We start from the raw sequence: 22,768 nt of genomic DNA, 5'->3' as shown, positions 1-22,768 counted from the left end.
TCCGATCCACTAATCCTTCTTTACTGCATCCCTCACTCCCACACATTGACGAATTCACACGGAAATTGCGTCGCTATGAAATACGAGTACTATGTGTTCTAAGACATTTCCTTCTAAATCGAGTAACGTTTCTATGGAAACGACAGGATTTTCTTTTGGGATATGACAACCACATTTCCGATCCACTAATCCTTCTTTACTGCATCCCTCACTCCCACACATTGACGAATTCACACGGAAATTGCGTCGCTATGAAATACGAGAACTATGTGTTCTAAGACATTTCCTTCTAAATCGAGTAACGTTTCTATGGAAACGACAGGATTTTCTTTTGGGATACGACAATCTCATTTCCGATCCACTAATCCTTCTTTACTGCATCCCTCACTCACACACATTGACGAATTCACACGGAAATTGCGTCGCTATGACATACGAGTACTATGTGTTCTAAGACATTTCCTTCTTATTCGAGTAACGTTTCTATGGAAACGACCGGATTTTTTTTTGGGATACGACAATCACATTTCCGATCCACTAATCCTTCTTTACTGCATCCCTCACTAACACACATTGACGAATTCACACGGAAATTCCGTCGCTATGAAATACGAGTACTATGTGTTCTAAGACATTTCCTTCTAAATCGAGTAACGTTTCTATGGAAACGACAGGATTTTCCTTTGGGATACGACAATCTCATTTCCGATCCACTAATCCTTCTTTACTGCATCCCTCACTCCCACACATTGACGAATTCACACGGAAATTGCGTCGCTCTGAAATACGAGAACTATGTGTTCTAAGACATTTCCTTCTAAATCGAGTAACGTTTCTATGGAAACGACAGGATTTTCTTTTGGGATACGACAATCTCATTTCCGATCCACTAATCCTTCTTTACTGCATTCCTCACTCCCACACATTGATGAATTCAAACGGAAATTACGTCGCTATGTAATACGAGTACTATGTGTTCTAAGACATTTCCTTCTAAATCGAGTAACGTTTCTATGGAAACTACAGGATTTTCTTTTGGGATACGACAATCACATTTCCGATCCACTAATCCTTCTTTACTGCATCCCTCACTCCCAAACATTGACGAATTCACACGGAAATTGCGTCGCTATGAAATACGAGTACTATGTGTTCTAAGACATTTCCTTCTAAATCGAGTAACGTTTCTATGGAAACGACAGGATTTTCTATTGGAATACGACAATCTCATTTCCGATCCACTTATCCTTCTTTACTGCATCCCTCACGCCCACACATTGACGAACTCACACGGAAATTGCGTCGCTATGAAATACGAGTACTATGTGTTCTAAGACATTTCCTTCTAAATCGAGTAACGTTTCTATGGAAACGACAGGATTTTCTTTTGGGATACGACAATCACATTTCCGATCCCCTAATCCTTCTTTACTGCATCCCTTACTCCCAAACATTGACGAATTCACACGGGAATTCCGTCGCTATGAAATACGAGTACTATGTGTTCTAAGACATTTCCTTCTAAATCGAGTAACGTTTCTATGGAAACGACAGGATTTTCTTTTGGGATACGACAATCACATTTCCGATCCACTAATCCTTCTTTACTGCATCCCTCACTAACACACATTGACGAATTCACACGGAAATTGCGTCGCTATGAAATACGAGTACTATGTGTTCTAAGACATTTCCTTCTAAATCGAGTAACGTTTCTATGGAAGCGACAGGATTTTCCTTTGGGATACGATAATCACATTTCCGATCCACTAATCCTTCTTTACTGCATCCCTCACTAACACACATTGACGAATTCACACGGAAATTGCGTCGCTATGAAAAATGAGTACTATGTGTTCTAAGACATTTCCTTCTAAATCGAGTAACGTTTCTATGGAAACGACAGGATTTTCTTTTGGGATACGACAATCACATTTCCGATCCACTAATCCTTCTTTACTGCATCCCTCACTCCCAAACATTGACGAATTCACACGGAAATTGCGTCGCTATGAAATACGAGTACTATGTGTTCTAAGACATTTCCTTCTAAATCGAGTAACGTTTCTATGGAAACGACAGGATTTTCTTTTGGGATACGGCAATCACATTTCCGATCCACTAATCCTTCTTTACTGCATCCCTCACTCCCAAACATTGACGAATTCACACGGAATTTCCGTCGCTATGAAATACGAGTACTATGTGTTCTAAGACATTTCCTTCTAAATCGAGTAACGTTTCTATGGAAACGACAGGATTTTCTTTTGGGATACGACAATCTCATTTCCGATCCACTAATCCTTCTTTACTGCATCCCTCACTCCCACACATTGACGAATTCACACGGAAATTGTGTCGCTATGAAATACGAGAACTATGTGTTCTAAGACATTTCCTTCTAAATCGAGTAACGTTTCTATGGAAACGACAGGATTTTCTTTTGGGATACGACAATCTCATTTCCGATCCACTAATCCTTCTTTACTGCATCCCTCACTCCCACACATTGACGAATTCACACGGAAATTGCGTCGCTATGAAATACGAGTACTTTGTGTTCTAAGACATTTCCTTCTTAATCGAGTAACGTTTCTATGGAAACGACGGGATTCTTTTTTGGGATACGACAATCACATTTCCAATCCACTAATCCTTCTTTACTGCATCCCTCACTAACACACATTGACGAATTCACACGGAAATTCCGTCGCTATGAAATACGAGTACTATGTGTTCTAAGACATTTCCTTCTAAATCGAGTAACGTTTCTATGGAAACGACAGGATTTTCTTTTGGGATACGAAAATCTCATTTCCGATCCGCTAATCCTTCTTTACTGCATCCCTCACTCCCACACATTGACGAATTCACACGGAAATTGCGTCGCTATGAAATACGAGTACTTTGTGTTCTAAGACATTTCCTTCTTAATCGAGTAACGTTTCTATGGAAACGACGGGATTTTTTTTTGGGATACGACAATCACATTTCCATTCCACTAATCCTTCTTTACTGCATCCCTCACTAACACACATTGACGAATTCACACGGAAATTCCGTCGCTATGAAATACGAGTACTATGTGTTCTAAGACATTTCCTTCTAAATCGAGTAACGTTTCTATGGAAACGACAGGATTTTCCTTTGGGATACGGCAATCTCATTTCCGATCCACTAATCCTTCTTTACTGCATCCCTCACTCCCACACATTGACGAATTCACACGGAAATTGCGTCGCTATGAAATACGAGTACTATGTGTTCTAAGACATTTCCTTCTAAATCGAGTAACGTTTCTATGGAAACGACAGGATTTTCTTTTGGGATACGACAATCACATTTCCGATCCACTAATCCTTCTTTACTGCATCCCTCACTCCCAAACATTGACGAATTCACACGGAAATTGCGTCGCTATGAAATACGAGTACTATGTGTTCTAAGACATTTCCTTCTAAATCGAGTAACGTTTCTATGGAAACGACAGGATTTTCTTTTGGGATAGGGCAATCACATTTCCGATCCACTAATCCTTCTTTACTGCATCCCTCACTCCCAAACATTGACGAATTCACACGGAAATTATGTCGCTATGAAATACGAGTACTATGTGTTCTAAGACATTTCCTTCTAAATCGAGTAACGTTTCTATGGAAACGACAGGATTTTCTTTTGGGATACGGCAATCACATTTCCGATCCACTAATCCTTCATTACTGCATCCCTGACTCCCAAACATTGACGAATTCACACGGAATTTCCGTCGCTATGAAATACGAGTACTATGTGTTCTAAGTCATTTCCTTATAAATCGAGTAACGTTTCTATGGAAACGACAGGATTTTCTTTTGGGATACGACAATCTCATTTCCGATCCACTAATCCTTCTTTACTGCATCCCTCACTCCCACACATTGACGAATTCACACGGAAATTGCGTCGCTATGAAATACGAGAACTATGTGTTCTAAGACATTTCCTTCTAAATCGAGTAACGTTTCTATGGAAACGACAGGATTTTCTTTTGGGATACGACAATCTCATTTCCGATCCACTAATCCTTGTTTACTGCATCCCTCACTCCCACACATTGACGAATTCACACGGAAATTGCGTCGCTATGAAATACGAGTACTTTGTGTTCTAAGACATTTCCTTCTTAATCGAGTAACGTTTCTATGGAAACGACGGGATTCTTTTTTGGGATACGACAATCACATTTCCAATCCACTAATCCTTCTTTCAGCATCCCTCACTAACACACATTGACGAATTCACACGGAAATTCCGTCGCTATGAAATACGAGTACTATGTGTTCTAAGACATTTCCTTCTAAGTCGAGTAACGTTTCTATGGAAACGACAGGATTTTCCTTTGGGATACGACAATCACATTTCCGATCCACTAATCCTTCTTTACTGCATCCCTCACTCCCACACATTGACGAATTCACACGGAAATTGCGTCGCTATGAAATACGAGTACTATGTGTTCTAAGACATTTCCTTCTAAATCGAGTAACGTTTCTATGGAAACGACATGATTTTCTTTTGGGATACGACAATCACATTTCCGATCCAATAATCCTCCTTTACTGCATCCCTCACTCCCAAACATTGACGAATTCACACGGAAATTGCGTCGCTATGAAATACGAGTACTATGTGTTCTAAGACATTTCCTTCTAAATCGAGTAACGTTTCTATGGAAACGACAGGATTTTCTTTTGGGATACGGCAATCACATTTCCGATCCACTAATCCTTCTTTACTGCATCCCTCACTCCCAAACATTGACGAATTCACACGGAAATTCCGTCGCTATGAAATACGAGTACTATGTGTTCTAAGACATTTCCTTCTAAATCGAGTAACGTTTCTATGGAAACGACAGGATTTTCTTTTGGGATACGACAATCTCATTTCCGATCCACTAATCCTTCTTTACTGCATCCCTCACTCCCACACATTGACGATTTCACACTGAAATTGCGTCGCTATGAAATACGAGTACTATGTGTTCTAAGACATTTCCTTCTTAATCGAGTAACGTTTCTATGGAAACGACAGGATTTTCTTTTGGGATACGACAATCACATTTCCGATCCACTAATCTTGCTTTACTGCATCCCTCACTCCCAAACTTTGACGAATTCACACGGAAATTGCGTCGCTATGAAATACGAGTACTATGTGTTCTAAAACATTTCCTTCTAAATCGAGTAACGTTTCTATGGAAACGACAGGATTTTCTTTTGGGATACGACAAACACATTTCCGATCCACTAATCCTTCTTTACTGCATCCCTCACTCCCAAACATTGACGAATTCACACAGAAATTTCGTCGCTATGAAATACGAGTACTATGTGTTCTAAGACATTTCCTTCTAAATCGAGTAACGTTTCTATGGAAACGACAGGATTTTCTTTTGGGATACGACAATCTCATTTCCGATCCACTAGTCCTTCTTTGCTGCATCCCTCACGCCCACACGTTGACGAACTCACACGGAAATTGCGTCGCTATGAAATACGAGTACAATGTGTTCTATGACATATCCTTCTAAATCGGGTAACGTTTCTATGGAAACGACAGGATTTTCTTTTGGGATACGACAATCACATTTCCGATCCACTAATCCTTCTTTACTGCATCCCTCACTCCCAAACATTGATGAATTCACACGGAAATTCCGTCGCTATGAAATACGAGTACTATGTGTTCTAAGACATTTCCTTCTAAATCGAGTAACGTTTCTATGGAAACGACAGGATTTTCTTTTGGGATACGACAGTCACATTTCCGATCCACGAATCCTTCTTTACTGCATCCCTCACTAACACACATTGACGAATTCACACGGAAATTGCGTCGCTATGAAATACGAGTACTATGTGTTCTAAGACATTTCCTTCTAAATCGAGTAACGTTTCTATGGAAACGACAGGATTTTCCTTTGGGATACGACAATCTCATTTCCGATCCACTAATCCTTCTTTACTGCATCCCTCACTCCCACACATTGACGAATTCACACGGAAATTGCGTCCCTATGAAATACGAGTACTATGTGTTCTAAGACATTTCGTTCTAAATCGAGTAACGTTTCTATGGAAACGACAGGTTTTTCTTTTGGGATACGACAATCACATTTCCGATCCACTAATCCTTCTTTACTGCATCCCTCACTCCCAAACATTGACGAATTCACACGGAAATTGCGTCGCTATGAAATACGAGTACAATGTGTTCTAAGACATTTCCTTCTAAATCGAGTAACGTTTCTATGGAAACGACAGGATTTTCTTTTGGGATACGACAATCACATTTCCGATCCACTAATCCTTCTTTACTGCATCCCTCACTCCCACACATTGACGAATTCATACGGAAATTGCGTCGCTATGAAAAACGAGTCCTATGTGTTCTAAGACATTTCCTTCTAAGTCGAGTAACGTTTCTATGGAAACGACAGGATTTTCTTTTGGGATACGACAATCACATTTCCGATCCACTAATCCTTCTTTACTGCATCCCTCACTCCCACACATTGACGAATTCACACGGAAATCGCGTCGCTATGAAATACGAGTACTATGTGTTCTAAGACATTTCCTTCTAAATCGAGTAACGTTTCTATGGAAACGACAGGATTTTCTTTTGGGATACGACAATCTCATTTCCGATCCACTAATCCTTCTTTACTGCATCCCTCACTCCCAAACATTGACGAATTCACACGGAAATTGCGTCGCTATGAAATACGAGAACTATGTGTTCTAAGACACTTCCTTCTAAATCGAGTAACGTTTCTATGGAAACGACAGGATTTTCTTTTGGGATACGACAATCTCATTTCCGATCCACTAATCCTTCTTTACTGCATCCCTCACTCCCACACATTGACGATTTCACACGGAAATTGCGTCGCTATGAAATACGAGTACTATGTGTTCTAAGACATTTCCTTCTTAATCGAGTAACGTTTCTATGGAAACGACAGGATTTTTTTTTTGGGATACGACAATCACATTTCCGATCCACTAATCCTTCTTTACTGCATCCCTCACTCCCAAACATTTTAGAATTCACACGCAAATTCCGTCGCTATGAAATACGAGTACTATGTGTTCTAAGACATTTCCTTCTAAATCGTGTAACGTTTCTATGGAAACGACAGGATTCTCTTTTGGGATACGACAATCTCATTTCCGATCCACTAATCCTTCTTTACTGGATCCCTCACTACCAAACATTGACGAATTCACACGGAAATTACGTCGCTATGAAATACGAGTACTATGTGTTCTAAGACATTTCCTTCTAAATCGAGTAACGTTTCTATGGAAACGACAGGATTTTCTTTTGGGATACGACAATCACATTTCCGATCCACTAATCTTTCTTTACTGCATCCCTCACTCCCAAACATTGACGAATTCACACGGAAATTGCGTCGCTATGAAATACGAGTACTATGTGTTCTAAAACATTTCCTTCTAAATCGAGTAACGTTTCAATGGAAACGACAGGATTTTCTTTTGGGATACGACAAACACATTTCCGATCCACTAATCCTTCTTTACTGCATCCCTCACTCCCAAACATTGACGAATTTACACGAAAATTTCGTCGCTATGAAATACGAGTACTATGTGTTCTAAGACATTTCCTTCTAAATCGAGTAACGTTTCTATGGAAACGACAGGATTTTCTTTTGGGATACGACAATCTCATTTCCGATCCACTAGTCCTTCTTTACTGCATCCCTCACGCCCACACGTTGACGAACTCACACGGAAATTGCGTCGCTATGAAATACGAGTACTATGTGTTCCATGACATATCCTTCTAAATCGAGTAACGTTTCTATGGAAACGACAGGATTTTCTTTTGGGATACGACAATCACATTTCCGATCCACTAATCCTTCTTTACTGCATCCCTCACTCCCAAACATTGATGAATTCACACGGAAATTCCGTCGCTATGAAATACGAGTACTATGTGTTCTAAGACATTTCCTTCTAAATCGAGTAACGTTTCTATGGAAACGACAGGTTATTCTTTTGGGATACGACAATCACATTTCCGATCCACTAATCCTTCTTTACTGCATCCCTCACTAACACACATTGACGAATTCACACGGAAATTGCGTCGCTATGAAATACGAGTACTATGTATTCTAAGACATTTCTTTCTAAATCGAGTAACGTTTCTATGGAAACGACAGGATTTTCCTTTGGGATACGACAATCTCATTTCCGATCCACTAATCCTTCTTTACTGCATCCCTCACTCCCACACATTGACGAATTCACACGGAAATTGCGTCCCTATGAAATACGAGTACTATGTGTTCTAAGACATTTCGTTCTAAATCGAGTAACGTTTCTATGGAAACGACAGGTTTTTCTTTTGGGATACGACCATCACATTTCCGATCCACTAATCCTTCTTTACTGCATCCCTCACTCCCAAACATTGACGAATTCACACGGAAATTGCGTCGCTATGAAATACGAGTACAATGTGTTCTAAGACATTTCCTTCTAAATCGAGTAACGTTTCTATGGAAACGACAGGATTTTCTTTTGGGATACGACAATCACATTTTCTGATCCACTAATCCTTCTTTACTGCATCCCTCACTCCCACACATAGACGAATTCACACGGAAATTGCGTCGCTATGAAATACGAGTACTATGTGTTCTAAGACATTTCCTTCTAAATCGAGTAACGTTTCTATGGAAACGACAGGATTTTCTTTTGGGATACGACAATCACATTTCCGATCCACTAATCCTTCTTTACTGCATCCCTCACTCCCACACATTGACGAATTCATACGGAAATTGCGTCGCTATGAAAAACGAGTCCTATGTGTTCTAAGACATTTCCTTCTAAATCGAGTAACGTTTCTATGGAAACGACAGGATTTTCTTTTGGGATACGACAATCACATTTCCGATCAACTAATCCTTCTTTACTGCATCCCTCACTCCCACACATTGACGAATTCACACGGAAATTGCGTCGCTATGAAATACGAGTACTATGTGTTCTAAGACATTTCCTTCTAAATCGAGTAACGTTTATATGGAAACGACAGGATTTTCATTTGGGATACGACAATCTCATTTCCGATCCACTAATCCTTCTTTACTGCATCCCTCACTCCCACACATTGACGAATTCACACGGGAAATGCGTCGCTATGAAATACGAGTACTATGTGTACTAAGACATATCCTTCTAAATCGAGTAACGTTTCTATGGAAACGACAGGACTTTCTTTTGGGATACGACAATCTCATTTCCGATTCACTAATCCTTCTTTACTGCATCCCTCACTCCCACACACTGACGAATTCACACGGAAAGTCCGTCGCTATGAAATACGAGTACTATGTGTTCTAAGACATTTCCTTCTAAATCGAGTAACGTTTCTATGGAAACGACAAGATTTCCTTTCGGATACGACAATCACATTTCCGATCCACTAATCCTTCTTTACTGCATTCCTCACTCCCACACACTGACGAATTCACACGGAAATTCCGTCGCTATGAAATACGAGTACTATGTGTTCTAAGACATTTCCTTCTAAATCGAGTAACGTTTCTATGGAAACGACAGGATTTTATTTTGGGATACGAAAATCTCATTTCCGATCCACTAATCCTTCTTCACTGCATCCCTCACTCCCAAACATTGACGAATTCACACGGAAATTGCGTCGCTATGAAATACGAGTACTATTTGTTCTAAGACATTTCCTTCTAAATCGAGTAACGTTTCTATGGAAACGACAGGATTTTCTTTTGGGATACGACAATCACACTTCTGATCCACTAATCCTTCTTTACTGCATCCCTCACTCCCACACATTGACGAATTCACACGGAAATTGCGTCGCTATGAAATACGAGTACTATGTGTTCTAAGACATTACCTTCTAAATCGAGTAACGTTTCTATGGAAACGACAGGATTTTCTTTTGGGATACGACAATCTCATTTCCGATCCACTAATCCTTCTTTACTGCATCTCTCACTCACAAACATTGACGAATTCACACGGAAATTCCGTCTCTATGAAATACGAGTACTATAAGTTCTAAGACATTTCCTTCTAAATCGAGTAACGTTTCTATGGAAACGACAGGTTTTTCTTTGGGATACGACAATCACATTTCCGATCCACTAATCCTTCTTTACTGCATCCCTCACTCCCACACATTGACGAATTCATACGGAAATTGCGTCGCTATGAAAAACGAGTCCTATGTGTTCTAAGACATTTCCTTCTAAATCGAGTAACGTTTCTATGGAAACGACAGGATTTTCTTTTGGGATACGACAATCACATTTCCGATCAACTAATCCTTCTTTACTGCATCCCTCACTCCCACACATTGACGAATTCACACGGAAATTGCGTCGCTATGAAATACGAGTACTATGTGTTCTAAGACATTTCCTTCTAAATCGAGTAACGTTTATATGGAAACGACAGGATTTTCATTTGGGATACGACAATCTCATTTCCGATCCACTAATCCTTCTTTACTGCATCCCTCACTCCCACACATTGACGAATTCACACGGGAAATGCGTCGCTATGAAATACGAGTACTATGTGTACTAAGACATATCCTTCTAAATCGAGTAACGTTTCTATGGAAACGACAGGACTTTCTTTTGGGATACGACAATCTCATTTCCGATTCACTAATCCTTCTTTACTGCATCCCTCACTCCCACACACTGACGAATTCACACGGAAAGTCCGTCGCTATGAAATACGAGTACTATGTGTTCTAAGACATTTCCTTCTAAATCGAGTAACGTTTCTATGGAAACGACAAGATTTCCTTTCGGATACGACAATCACATTTCCGATCCACTAATCCTTCTTTACTGCATTCCTCACTCCCACACACTGACGAATTCACACGGAAATTCCGTCGCTATGAAATACGAGTACTATGTGTTCTAAGACATTTCCTTCTAAATCGAGTAACGTTTCTATGGAAACGACAGGATTTTATTTTGGGATACGAAAATCTCATTTCCGATCCACTAATCCTTCTTTACTGCATCCCTCACTCCCAAACATTGACGAATTCACACGGAAATTGCGTCGCTATGAAATACGAGTACTATTTGTTCTAAGACATTTCCTTCTAAATCGAGTAACGTTTCTATGGAAACGACAGGATTTTCTTTTGGGATACGACAATCACACTTCTGATCCACTAATCCTTCTTTACTGCATCCCTCACTCCCACACATTGACGAATTCACACGGAAATTGCGTCGCTATGAAATACGAGTACTATGTGTTCTAAGACATTACCTTCTAAATCGAGTAACGTTTCTATGGAAACGACAGGATTTTCTTTTGGGATACGACAATCTCATTTCCGATCCACTAATCCTTCTTTACTGCATCTCTCACTCACAAACATTGACGAATTCACACGGAAATTCCGTCTCTATGAAATACGAGTACTATAAGTTCTAAGACATTTCCTTCTAAATCGAGTAACGTTTCTATGGAAACGACAGGTTTTTCTTTGGGATACGACAATCACATTTCCGATCCACTAATCCTTCTTTACTGCATCCCTCACTCCCACACATTGACGAATTCACACGGAAATTGTGTCGCTATGAAATACGAGTACTATGTGTTCTAAGACATTTTCTTCTAAATCGAGTAACGTTTCTATGGAAACGACAGGATTTTCTTTTGGGATACGACAATCACATTTCCGATCCACTAATCCTTGTTTACTGCATCCGTCACTAACACACATTGACGAATTCACACGGAAATTGCGTCGCTATGAAATACGAGTACTATGTGTTCTAAGACATTTCCTTCTAAATCGAGTAACGTTTCTATGGAAGCGACAGGATTTTCCTTTGGGATACGATAATCACATTTCCGATCCACTAATCCTTCTTTACTGCATCCCTCACTAACACACATTGACGAATTCACACGGAAATTGCGTCGCTATGAAAAACGAGTACTATGTGTTCTAAGACATTTCCTTCTAAATCGAGTAACGTTTCTATGGAAACGACAGGATTTTCTTTTGGGATACGACAATCACATTTCCGATCCACTAATCCTTCTTTACTGCATCCCTCACTCCCAAACATTGACGAATTCACACGGAAATTGCGTCGCTATGAAATACGAGTACTATGTGTTCTAAGACATTTCCTTCTAAATCGAGTAACGTTTCTATGGAAACGACAGGATTTTCTTTTGGGATACGGCAATCACATTTCCGATCCACTAATCCTTCTTTACTGCATCCCTCACTCCCAAACATTGACGAATTCACACGGAATTTCCGTCGCTATGAAATACGAGTACTATGTGTTCTAAGACATTTCCTTCTAAATCGAGTAACGTTTCTATGGAAACGACAGGATTTTCTTTTGGGATACGACAATCTCATTTCCGATCCACTAATCCTTCATTACTGCATCCCTCACTCCCACACATTGACGAATTCACACGGAAATTGTGTCGCTATGAAATACGAGAACTATGTGTTCTAAGACATTTCCTTCTAAATCGAGTAACGTTTCTATGGAAACGACAGGATTTTCTTTTGGGATACGACAATCTCATTTCCGATCCACTAATCCTTCTTTACTGCATCCCTCACACCCACACATTGACGAATTCACACGGAAATTGCGTCGCTATGAAATACGAGTACTTTGTGTTCTAAGACATTTCCTTCTTAATCGAGTAACGTTTCTATGGAAACGACGGGATTCTTTTTTGGGATACGACAATCACATTTCCAATCCACTAATCCTTCTTTACTGCATCCCTCACTAACACACATTGACGAATTCACACGGAAATTCCGTCGCTATGAAATACGAGTACTATGTGTTCTAAGACATTTCCTTCTAAATCGAGTAACGTTTCTATGGAAACGACAGGATTTTCTTTTGGGATACGAAAATCTCATTTCCGATCCGCTAATCCTTCTTTACTGCATCCCTCACTCCCACACATTGACGAATTCACACGGAAATTGCGTCGCTATGAAATACGAGTACTTTGTGTTCTAAGACATTTCCTTCTTAATCGAGTAACGTTTCTATGGAAACGACGGGATTTTTTTTTGGGATACGACAATCACATTTCCATTCCACTAATCCTTCTTTACTGCATCCCTCACTAACACACATTGACGAATTCACACGGAAATTCCGTCGCTATGAAATACGAGTACTATGTGTTCTAAGACATTTCCTTCTAAATCGAGTAACGTTTCTATGGAAACGACAGGATTTTCCTTTGGGATACGGCAATCTCATTTCCGATCCACTAATCCTTCTTTACTGCATCCCTCACTCCCACACATTGACGAATTCACACGGAAATTGCGTCGCTATGAAATACGAGTACTATGTGTTCTAAGACATTTCCTTCTAAATCGAGTAACGTTTCTATGGAAACGACAGGATTTTCTTTTGGGATACGACAATCACATTTCCGATCCACTAATCCTTCTTTACTGCATCCCTCACTCCCAAACATTGACGAATTCACACGGAAATTGCGTCGCTATGAAATACGAGTACTATGTGTTCTAAGACATTTCCTTCTAAATCGAGTAACGTTTCTATGGAAACGACAGGATTTTCTTTTGGGATAGGGCAATCACATTTCCGATCCACTAATCCTTCTTTACTGCATCCCTCACTCCCAAACATTGACGAATTCACACGGAAATTGTGTCGCTATGAAATACGAGTACTATGTGTTCTAAGACATTTCCTTCTAAATCGAGTAACGTTTCTATGGAAACGACAGGATTTTCTTTTGGGATACGGCAATCACATTTCCGATCCACTAATCCTTCATTACTGCATCCCTGACTCCCAAACATTGACGAATTCACACGGAATTTCCGACGCTATGAAATACGAGTACTATGTGTTCTAAGACATTTCCTTATAAATCGAGTAACGTTTCTATGGAAACGACAGGATTTTCTTTTGGGATACGACAATCTCATTTCCGATCCACTAATCCTTCTTTACTGCATCCCTCACTCCCACACATTGACGAATTCACACGGAAATTGCGTCGCTATGAAATACGAGAACTATGTGTTCTAAGACATTTCCTTCTAAATCGAGTAACGTTTCTATGGAAACGACAGGATTTTCTTTTGGGATACGACAATCTCATTTCCGATCCACTAATCCTTGTTTACTGCATCCCTCACTCCCACACATTGACGAATTCACACGGAAATTGCGTCGCTATGAAATACGAGTACTTTGTGTTCTAAGACATTTCCTTCTTAATCGAGTAACGTTTCTATGGAAACGACGGGATTCTTTTTTGGGATACGACAATCACATTTCCAATCCACTAATCCTTCTTTCAGCATCCCTCACTAACACACATTGACGAATTCACACGGAAATTCCGTCGCTATGAAATACGAGTACTATGTGTTCTAAGACATTTCCTTCTAAGTCGAGTAACGTTTCTATGGAAACGACAGGATTTTCCTTTGGGATACGACAATCACATTTCCGATCCACTAATCCTTCTTTACTGCATCCCTCACTCCCACACATTGACGAATTCACACGGAAATTGCGTCGCTATGAAATACGAGTACTATGTGTTCTAAGACATTTCCTTCTAAATCGAGTAACGTTTCTATGGAAACGACATGATTTTCTTTTGGGATACGACAATCACATTTCCGATCCAATAATCCTCCTTTACTGCATCCCTCACTCCCAAACATTGACGAATTCACACGGAAATTGCGTCGCTATGAAATACGAGTACTATGTGTTCTAAGACATTTCCTTCTAAATCGAGTAACGTTTCTATGGAAACGACAGGATTTTCTTTTGGGATACGGCAATCACATTTCCGATCCACTAATCCTTCTTTACTGCATCCCTCACTCCCAAACATTGACGAATTCACACGGAAATTCCGTCGCTATGAAATACGAGTACTATGTGTTCTAAGACATTTCCTTCTAAATCGAGTAACGTTTCTATGGAAACGACAGGATTTTCTTTTGGGATACGACAATCTCATTTCCGATCCACTAATCCTTCTTTACTGCATCCCTCACTCCCACACATTGACGATTTCACACAGAAATTGCGTCGCTATGAAATACGAGTACTATGTGTTCTAAGACATTTCCTTCTTAATCGAGTAACGTTTCTATGGAAACGACAGGATTTTTTTTTGGGATACGACAATCACATTTCCGATCCACTAATCCTTCTTTACTGCATCCCTCACTCCCAAACATTTTAGAATTCACACGCAAATTCCGTCGCTATGAAATACGCGTACTATGTGTTCTAAGACATTTCCTTCTAAATCGTGTAACGTTTCTATGGAAACGACAGGATTCTCTTTTGGGATGCGAAAATCTCATTTCCGATCCACTAATCCTTCTTTACTGGATCCCTCACTACCAAACATTGACGAATTCACACGGAAATTACGTCGCTATGAAATACGAGTACTATGTGTTCTAAGACATTTCCTTCTAAATCGAGTAACGTTTTTATGGAAACGACAGGATTTTCTTTTGGGATACGACAATCACATTTCCGATCCACTAATCTTGCTTTACTGCATCCCTCACTCCCAAACTTTGACGAATTCACACGGAAATTGCGTCGCTATGAAATACGAGTACTATGTGTTCTAAAACATTTCCTTCTAAATCGAGTAACGTTTCTATGGAAACGACAGGATTTTCTTTTGGGATACGACAAACACATTTCCGATCCACTAATCCTTCTTTACTGCATCCCTCACTCCCAAACATTGACGAATTCACACAGAAATTTCGTCGCTATGAAATACGAGTACTATGTGTTCTAAGACATTTCCTTCTAAATCGAGTAACGTTTCTATGGAAACGACAGGATTTTCTTTTGGGATACGACAATCTCATTTCCGATCCACTAGTCCTTCTTTGCTGCATCCCTCACGCCCACACGTTGACGAACTCACACGGAAATTGCGTCGCTATGAAATACGAGTACAATGTGTTCTATGACATATCCTTCTAAATCGGGTAACGTTTCTATGGAAACGACAGGATTTTCTTTTGGGATACGACAATCACATTTCCGATCCACTAATCCTTCTTTACTGCATCCCTCACTCCCAAACATTGATGAATTCACACGGAAATTCCGTCGCTATGAAATACGAGTACTATGTGTTCTAAGACATTTCCTTCTAAATCGAGTAACGTTTCTATGGAAACGACAGGATTTTCTTTTGGGATACGACAGTCACATTTCCGATCCACTAATCCTTCTTTACTGCATCCCTCACTAACACACATTGACGAATTCACACGGAAATTGCGTCGCTATGAAATACGAGTACTATGTGTTCTAAGACATTTCCTTCTAAATCGAGTAACGTTTCTATGGAAACGACAGGATTTTCCTTTGGGATACGACAATCTCATTTCCGATCCACTAATCCTTCTTTACTGCATCCCTCACTCCCACACATTGACGAATTCACACGGAAATTGCGTCCCTATGAAATACGAGTACTATGTGTTCTAAGACATTTCGTTCTAAATCGAGTAACGTTTCTATGGAAACGACAGGTTTTTCTTTTGGGATACGACAATCACATTTCCGATCCACTAATCCTTCTTTACTGCATCCCTCACTCCCAAACATTGACGAATTCACACGGAAATTGCGTCGCTATGAAATACGAGAACTATGTGTTCTAAGACACTTCCTTCTAAATCGAGTAACGTTTCTATGGAAACGACAGGATTTTCTTTTGGGATACGACAATCTCATTTCCGATCCACTAATCCTTCTTTACTGCATCCCTCACTCCCACACATTGACGATTTCACACGGAAATTGCGTCGCTATGAAATACGAGTACTATGTGTTCTAAGACATTTCCTTCTTAATCGAGTAACGTTTCTATGGAAACGACAGGATTTTTTTTTTGGGATACGACAATCACATTTCCGATCCACTAATCCTTCTTTACTGCATCCCTCACTCCCAAACATTTTAGAATTCACACGCAAATTCCGTCGCTATGAAATACGAGTACTATGTGTTCTAAGACATTTCCTTCTAAATCGTGTAACGTTTCTATGGAAACGACAGGATTCTCTTTTGGGATACGACAATCTCATTTCCGATCCACTAATCCTTCTTTACTGGATCCCTCACTACCAAACATTGACGAATTCACACGGAAATTACGTCGCTATGAAATACGAGTACTATGTGTTCTAAGACATTTCCTTCTAAATCGAGTAACGTTTCTATGGAAACGACAGGATTTTCTTTTGGGATACGACAATCACATTTCCGATCCACTAATCTTTCTTTACTGCATCCCTCACTCCCAAACATTGACGAATTCACACGGAAATTGCGTCGCTATGAAATACGAGTACTATGTGTTCTAAAACATTTCCTTCTAAATCGAGTAACGTTTCAATGGAAACGACAGGATTTTCTTTTGGGATACGACAAACACATTTCCGATCCACTAATCCTTCTTTACTGCATCCCTCACTCCCAAACATTGACGAATTTACACGAAAATTTCGTCGCTATGAAATACGAGTACTATGTGTTCTAAGACATTTCCTTCTAAATCGAGTAACGTTTCTATGGAAACGACAGGATTTTCTTTTGGGATACGACAATCTCATTTCCGATCCACTAGTCCTTCTTTACTGCATCCCTCACGCCCACACGTTGACGAACTCACACGGAAATTGCGTCGCTATGAAATACGAGTACTATGTGTTCTATGACATATCCTTCTAAATCGAGTAACGTTTCTATGGAAACGACAGGATTTTCTTTTGGGATACGACAATCACATTTCCGATCCACTAATCCTTCTTTACTGCATCCCTCACTCCCAAACATTGATGAATTCACACGGAAATTCCGTCGCTATGAAATACGAGTACTATGTGTTCTAAGACATTTCCTTCTAAATCGAGTAACGTTTCTATGGAAACGACAGGTTATTCTTTTGGGATACGACAATCACATTTCCGATCCACTAATCCTTCTTTACTGCATCCCTCACTAACACACATTGACGAATTCACACGGAAATTGCGTCGCTATGAAATACGAGTACTATGTATTCTAAGACATTTCTTTCTAAATCGAGTAACGTTTCTATGGAAACGACAGGATTTTCCTTTGGGATACGACAATCTCATTTCCGATCCACTAATCCTTCTTTACTGCATCCCTCACTCCCACACATTGACGAATTCACACGGAAATTGCGTCCCTATGAAATACGAGTACTATGTGTTCTAAGACATTTCGTTCTAAATCGAGTAACGTTTCTATGGAAACGACAGGTTTTTCTTTTGGGATACGACCATCACATTTCCGATCCACTAATCCTTCTTTACTGCATCCCTCACTCCCAAACATTGACGAATTCACACGGAAATTGCGTCGCTATGAAATACGAGTACAATGTGTTCTAAGACATTTCCTTCTAAATCGAGTAACGTTTCTATGGAAACGACAGGATTTTCTTTTGGGATACGACAATCACATTTTCTGATCCACTAATCCTTCTTTACTGCATCCCTCACTCCCACACATAGACGAATTCACACGGAAATTGCGTCGCTATGAAATACGAGTACTATGTGTTCTAAGACATTTCCTTCTAAATCGAGTAACGTTTCTATGGAAACGACAGGATTTTCTTTTGGGATACGACAATCACATTTCCGATCCACTAATCCTTCTTTACTGCATCCCTCACTACCACACATTGACGAATTCATACGGAAATTGCGTCGCTATGAAAAACGAGTCCTATGTGTTCTAAGACATTTCCTTCTAAATCGAGTAACGTTTCTATGGAAACGACAGGATTTTCTTTTGGGATACGACAATCACATTTCCGATCAACTAATCCTTCTTTACTGCATCCCTCACTCCCACACATTGACGAATTCACACGGAAATTGCGTCGCTATGAAATACGAGTACTATGTGTTCTAAGACATTTCCTTCTAAATCGAGTAACGTTTATATGGAAACGACAGGATTTTCATTTGGGATACGACAATCTCATTTCCGATCCACTAATCCTTCTTTACTGCATCCCTCACTCCCACACATTGACGAATTCATACGGAAATTGCGTCGCTATGAAAAACGAGTCCTATGTGTTCTAAGACATTTCCTTCTAAGTCGAGTAACGTTTCTATGGAAACGACAGGATTTTCTTTTGGGATACGACAATCACATTTCCGATCCACTAATCCTTCTTTACTGCATCCCTCACTCCCACACATTGACGAATTCACACGGAAATCGCGTCGCTATGAAATACGAGTACTATGTGTTCTAAGACATTTCCTTCTAAATCGAGTAACGTTTCTATGGAAACGACAGGATTTTCTTTTGGGATACGACAATCTCATTTCCGATCCACTAATCCTTCTTTACTGCATCCCTCACTCCCAAACATTGACGAATTCACACGGAAATTGCGTCGCTATGAAATACGAGAACTATGTGTTCTAAGACACTTCCTTCTAAATCGAGTAACGTTTCTATGGAAACGACAGGATTTTCTTTTGGGATACGACAATCTCATTTCCGATCCACTAATCCTTCTTTACTGCATCCCTCACTCCCACACATTGACGATTTCACACGGAAATTGCGTCGCTATGAAATACGAGTACTATGTGTTCTAAGACATTTCCTTCTTAATCGAGTAACGTTTCTATGGAAACGACAGGATTTTTTTTTTGGGATACGACAATCACATTTCCGATCCACTAATCCTTCTTTACTGCATCCCTCACTCCCAAACATTTTAGAATTCACACGCAAATTCCGTCGCTATGAAATACGAGTACTATGTGTTCTAAGACATTTCCTTCTAAATCGTGTAACGTTTCTATGGAAACGACAGGATTCTCTTTTGGGATACGACAATCTCATTTCCGATCCACTAATCCTTCTTTACTGGATCCCTCACTACCAAACATTGACGAATTCACACGGAAATTACGTCGCTATGAAATACGAGTACTATGTGTTCTAAGACATTTCCTTCTAAATCGAGTAACGTTTCTATGGAAACGACAGGATTTTCTTTTGGGATACGACAATCACATTTCCGATCCACTAATCTTTCTTTACTGCATCCCTCACTCCCAAACATTGACGAATTCACACGGAAATTGCGTCGCTATGAAATACGAGTACTATGTGTTCTAAAACATTTCCTTCTAAATCGAGTAACGTTTCAATGGAAACGACAGGATTTTCTTTTGGGATACGACAAACACATTTCCGATCCACTAATCCTTCTTTACTGCATCCCTCACTCCCAAACATTGACGAATTTACACGAAAATTTCGTCGCTATGAAATACGAGTACTATGTGTTCTAAGACATTTCCTTCTAAATCGAGTAACGTTTCTATGGAAACGACAGGATTTTCTTTTGGGATACGACAATCTCATTTCCGATCCACTAGTCCTTCTTTACTGCATCCCTCACGCCCACACGTTGACGAACTCACACGGAAATTGCGTCGCTATGAAATACGAGTACTATGTGTTCTATGACATATCCTTCTAAATCGAGTAACGTTTCTATGGAAACGACAGGATTTTCTTTTGGGATACGACAATCACATTTCCGATCCACTAATCCTTCTTTACTGCATCCCTCACTCCCAAACATTGATGAATTCACACGGAAATTCCGTCGCTATGAAATACGAGTACTATGTGTTCTAAGACATTTCCTTCTAAATCGAGTAACGTTTCTATGGAAACGACAGGTTATTCTTTTGGGATACGACAATCACATTTCCGATCCACTAATCCTTCTTTACTGCATCCCTCACTAACACACATTGACGAATTCACACGGAAATTGCGTCGCTATGAAATACGAGTACTATGTATTCTAAGACATTTCTTTCTAAATCGAGTAACGTTTCTATGGAAACGACAGGATTTTCCTTTGGGATACGACAATCTCATTTCCGATCCACTAATCCTTCTTTACTGCATCCCTCACTCCCACACATTGACGAATTCACACGGAAATTGCGTCCCTATGAAATACGAGTACTATGTGTTCTAAGACATTTCGTTCTAAATCGAGTAACGTTTCTATGGAAACGACAGGTTTTTCTTTTGGGATACGACCATCACATTTCCGATCCACTAATCCTTCTTTACTGCATCCCTCACTCCCAAACATTGACGAATTCACACGGAAATTGCGTCGCTATGAAATACGAGTACAATGTGTTCTAAGACATTTCCTTCTAAATCGAGTAACGTTTCTATGGAAACGACAGGATTTTCTTTTGGGATACGACAATCACATTTTCTGATCCACTAATCCTTCTTTACTGCATCCCTCACTCCCACACATAGACGAATTCACACGGAAATTGCGTCGCTATGAAATACGAGTACTATGTGTTCTAAGACATTTCCTTCTAAATCGAGTAACGTTTCTATGGAAACGACAGGATTTTCTTTTGGGATACGACAATCACATTTCCGATCCACTAATCCTTCTTTACTGCATCACTCACTACCACACATTGACGAATTCATACGGAAATTGCGTCGCTATGAAAAACGAGTCCTATGTGTTCTAAGACATTTCCTTCTAAATCGAGTAACGTTTCTATGGAAACGACAGGATTTTCTTTTGGGATACGACAATCACATTTCCGATCAACTAATCCTTCTTTACTGCATCCCTCACTCCCACACATTGACGAATTCACACGGAAATTGCGTCGCTATGAAATACGAGTACTATGTGTTCTAAGACATTTCCTTCTAAATCGAGTAACGTTTATATGGAAACGACAGGATTTTCATTTGGGATACGACAATCTCATTTCCGATCCACTAATCCTTCTTTACTGCATCCCTCACTCCCACACATTGACGAATTCACACGGGAAATGCGTCGCTATGAAATACGAGTACTATGTGTACTAAGACATATCCTTCTAAATCGAGTAACGTTTCTATGGAAACGACAGGACTTTCTTTTGGGATACGACAATCTCATTTCCGATTCACTAATCCTTCTTTACTGCATCCCTCACTCCCACACACTGACGAATTCACACGGAAAGTCCGTCGCTATGAAATACGAGTACTATGTGTTCTAAGACATTTCCTTCTAAATCGAGTAACGTTTCTATGGAAACGACAAGATTTCCTTTCGGATACGACAATCACATTTCCGATCCACTAATCCTTCTTTACTGCATTCCTCACTCCCACACACTGACGAATTCACACGGAAATTCCGTCGCTATGAAATACGAGTACTATGTGTTCTAAGACATTTCCTTCTAAATCGAGTAACGTTTCTATGGAAACGACAGGATTTTATTTTGGGATACGACAATCTCATTTCCGATCCACTAATCCTTCTTTACTGCATCCCTCACTCCCAAACATTGACGAATTCACACGGAAATTGCGTCGCTATGAAATACGAGTACTATTTGTTCTAAGACATTTCCTTCTAAATCGAGTAACGTTTCTATGGAAACGACAGGATTTTCTTTTGGGATACGACAATCACACTTCTGATCCACTAATCCTTCTTTACTGCATCCCTCACTCCCACACATTGACGAATTCACACGGAAA

Source organism: Schistocerca serialis, chromosome 6 (assembly GCF_023864345.2).
Source record: "Schistocerca serialis cubense isolate TAMUIC-IGC-003099 chromosome 6, iqSchSeri2.2, whole genome shotgun sequence".
Lineage (NCBI taxonomy): Eukaryota > Metazoa > Arthropoda > Insecta > Orthoptera > Acrididae > Schistocerca > Schistocerca serialis.
The sequence above is the reverse complement of the archived record's forward strand: the minus strand, read 5'-3'. Positions refer to the sequence as shown.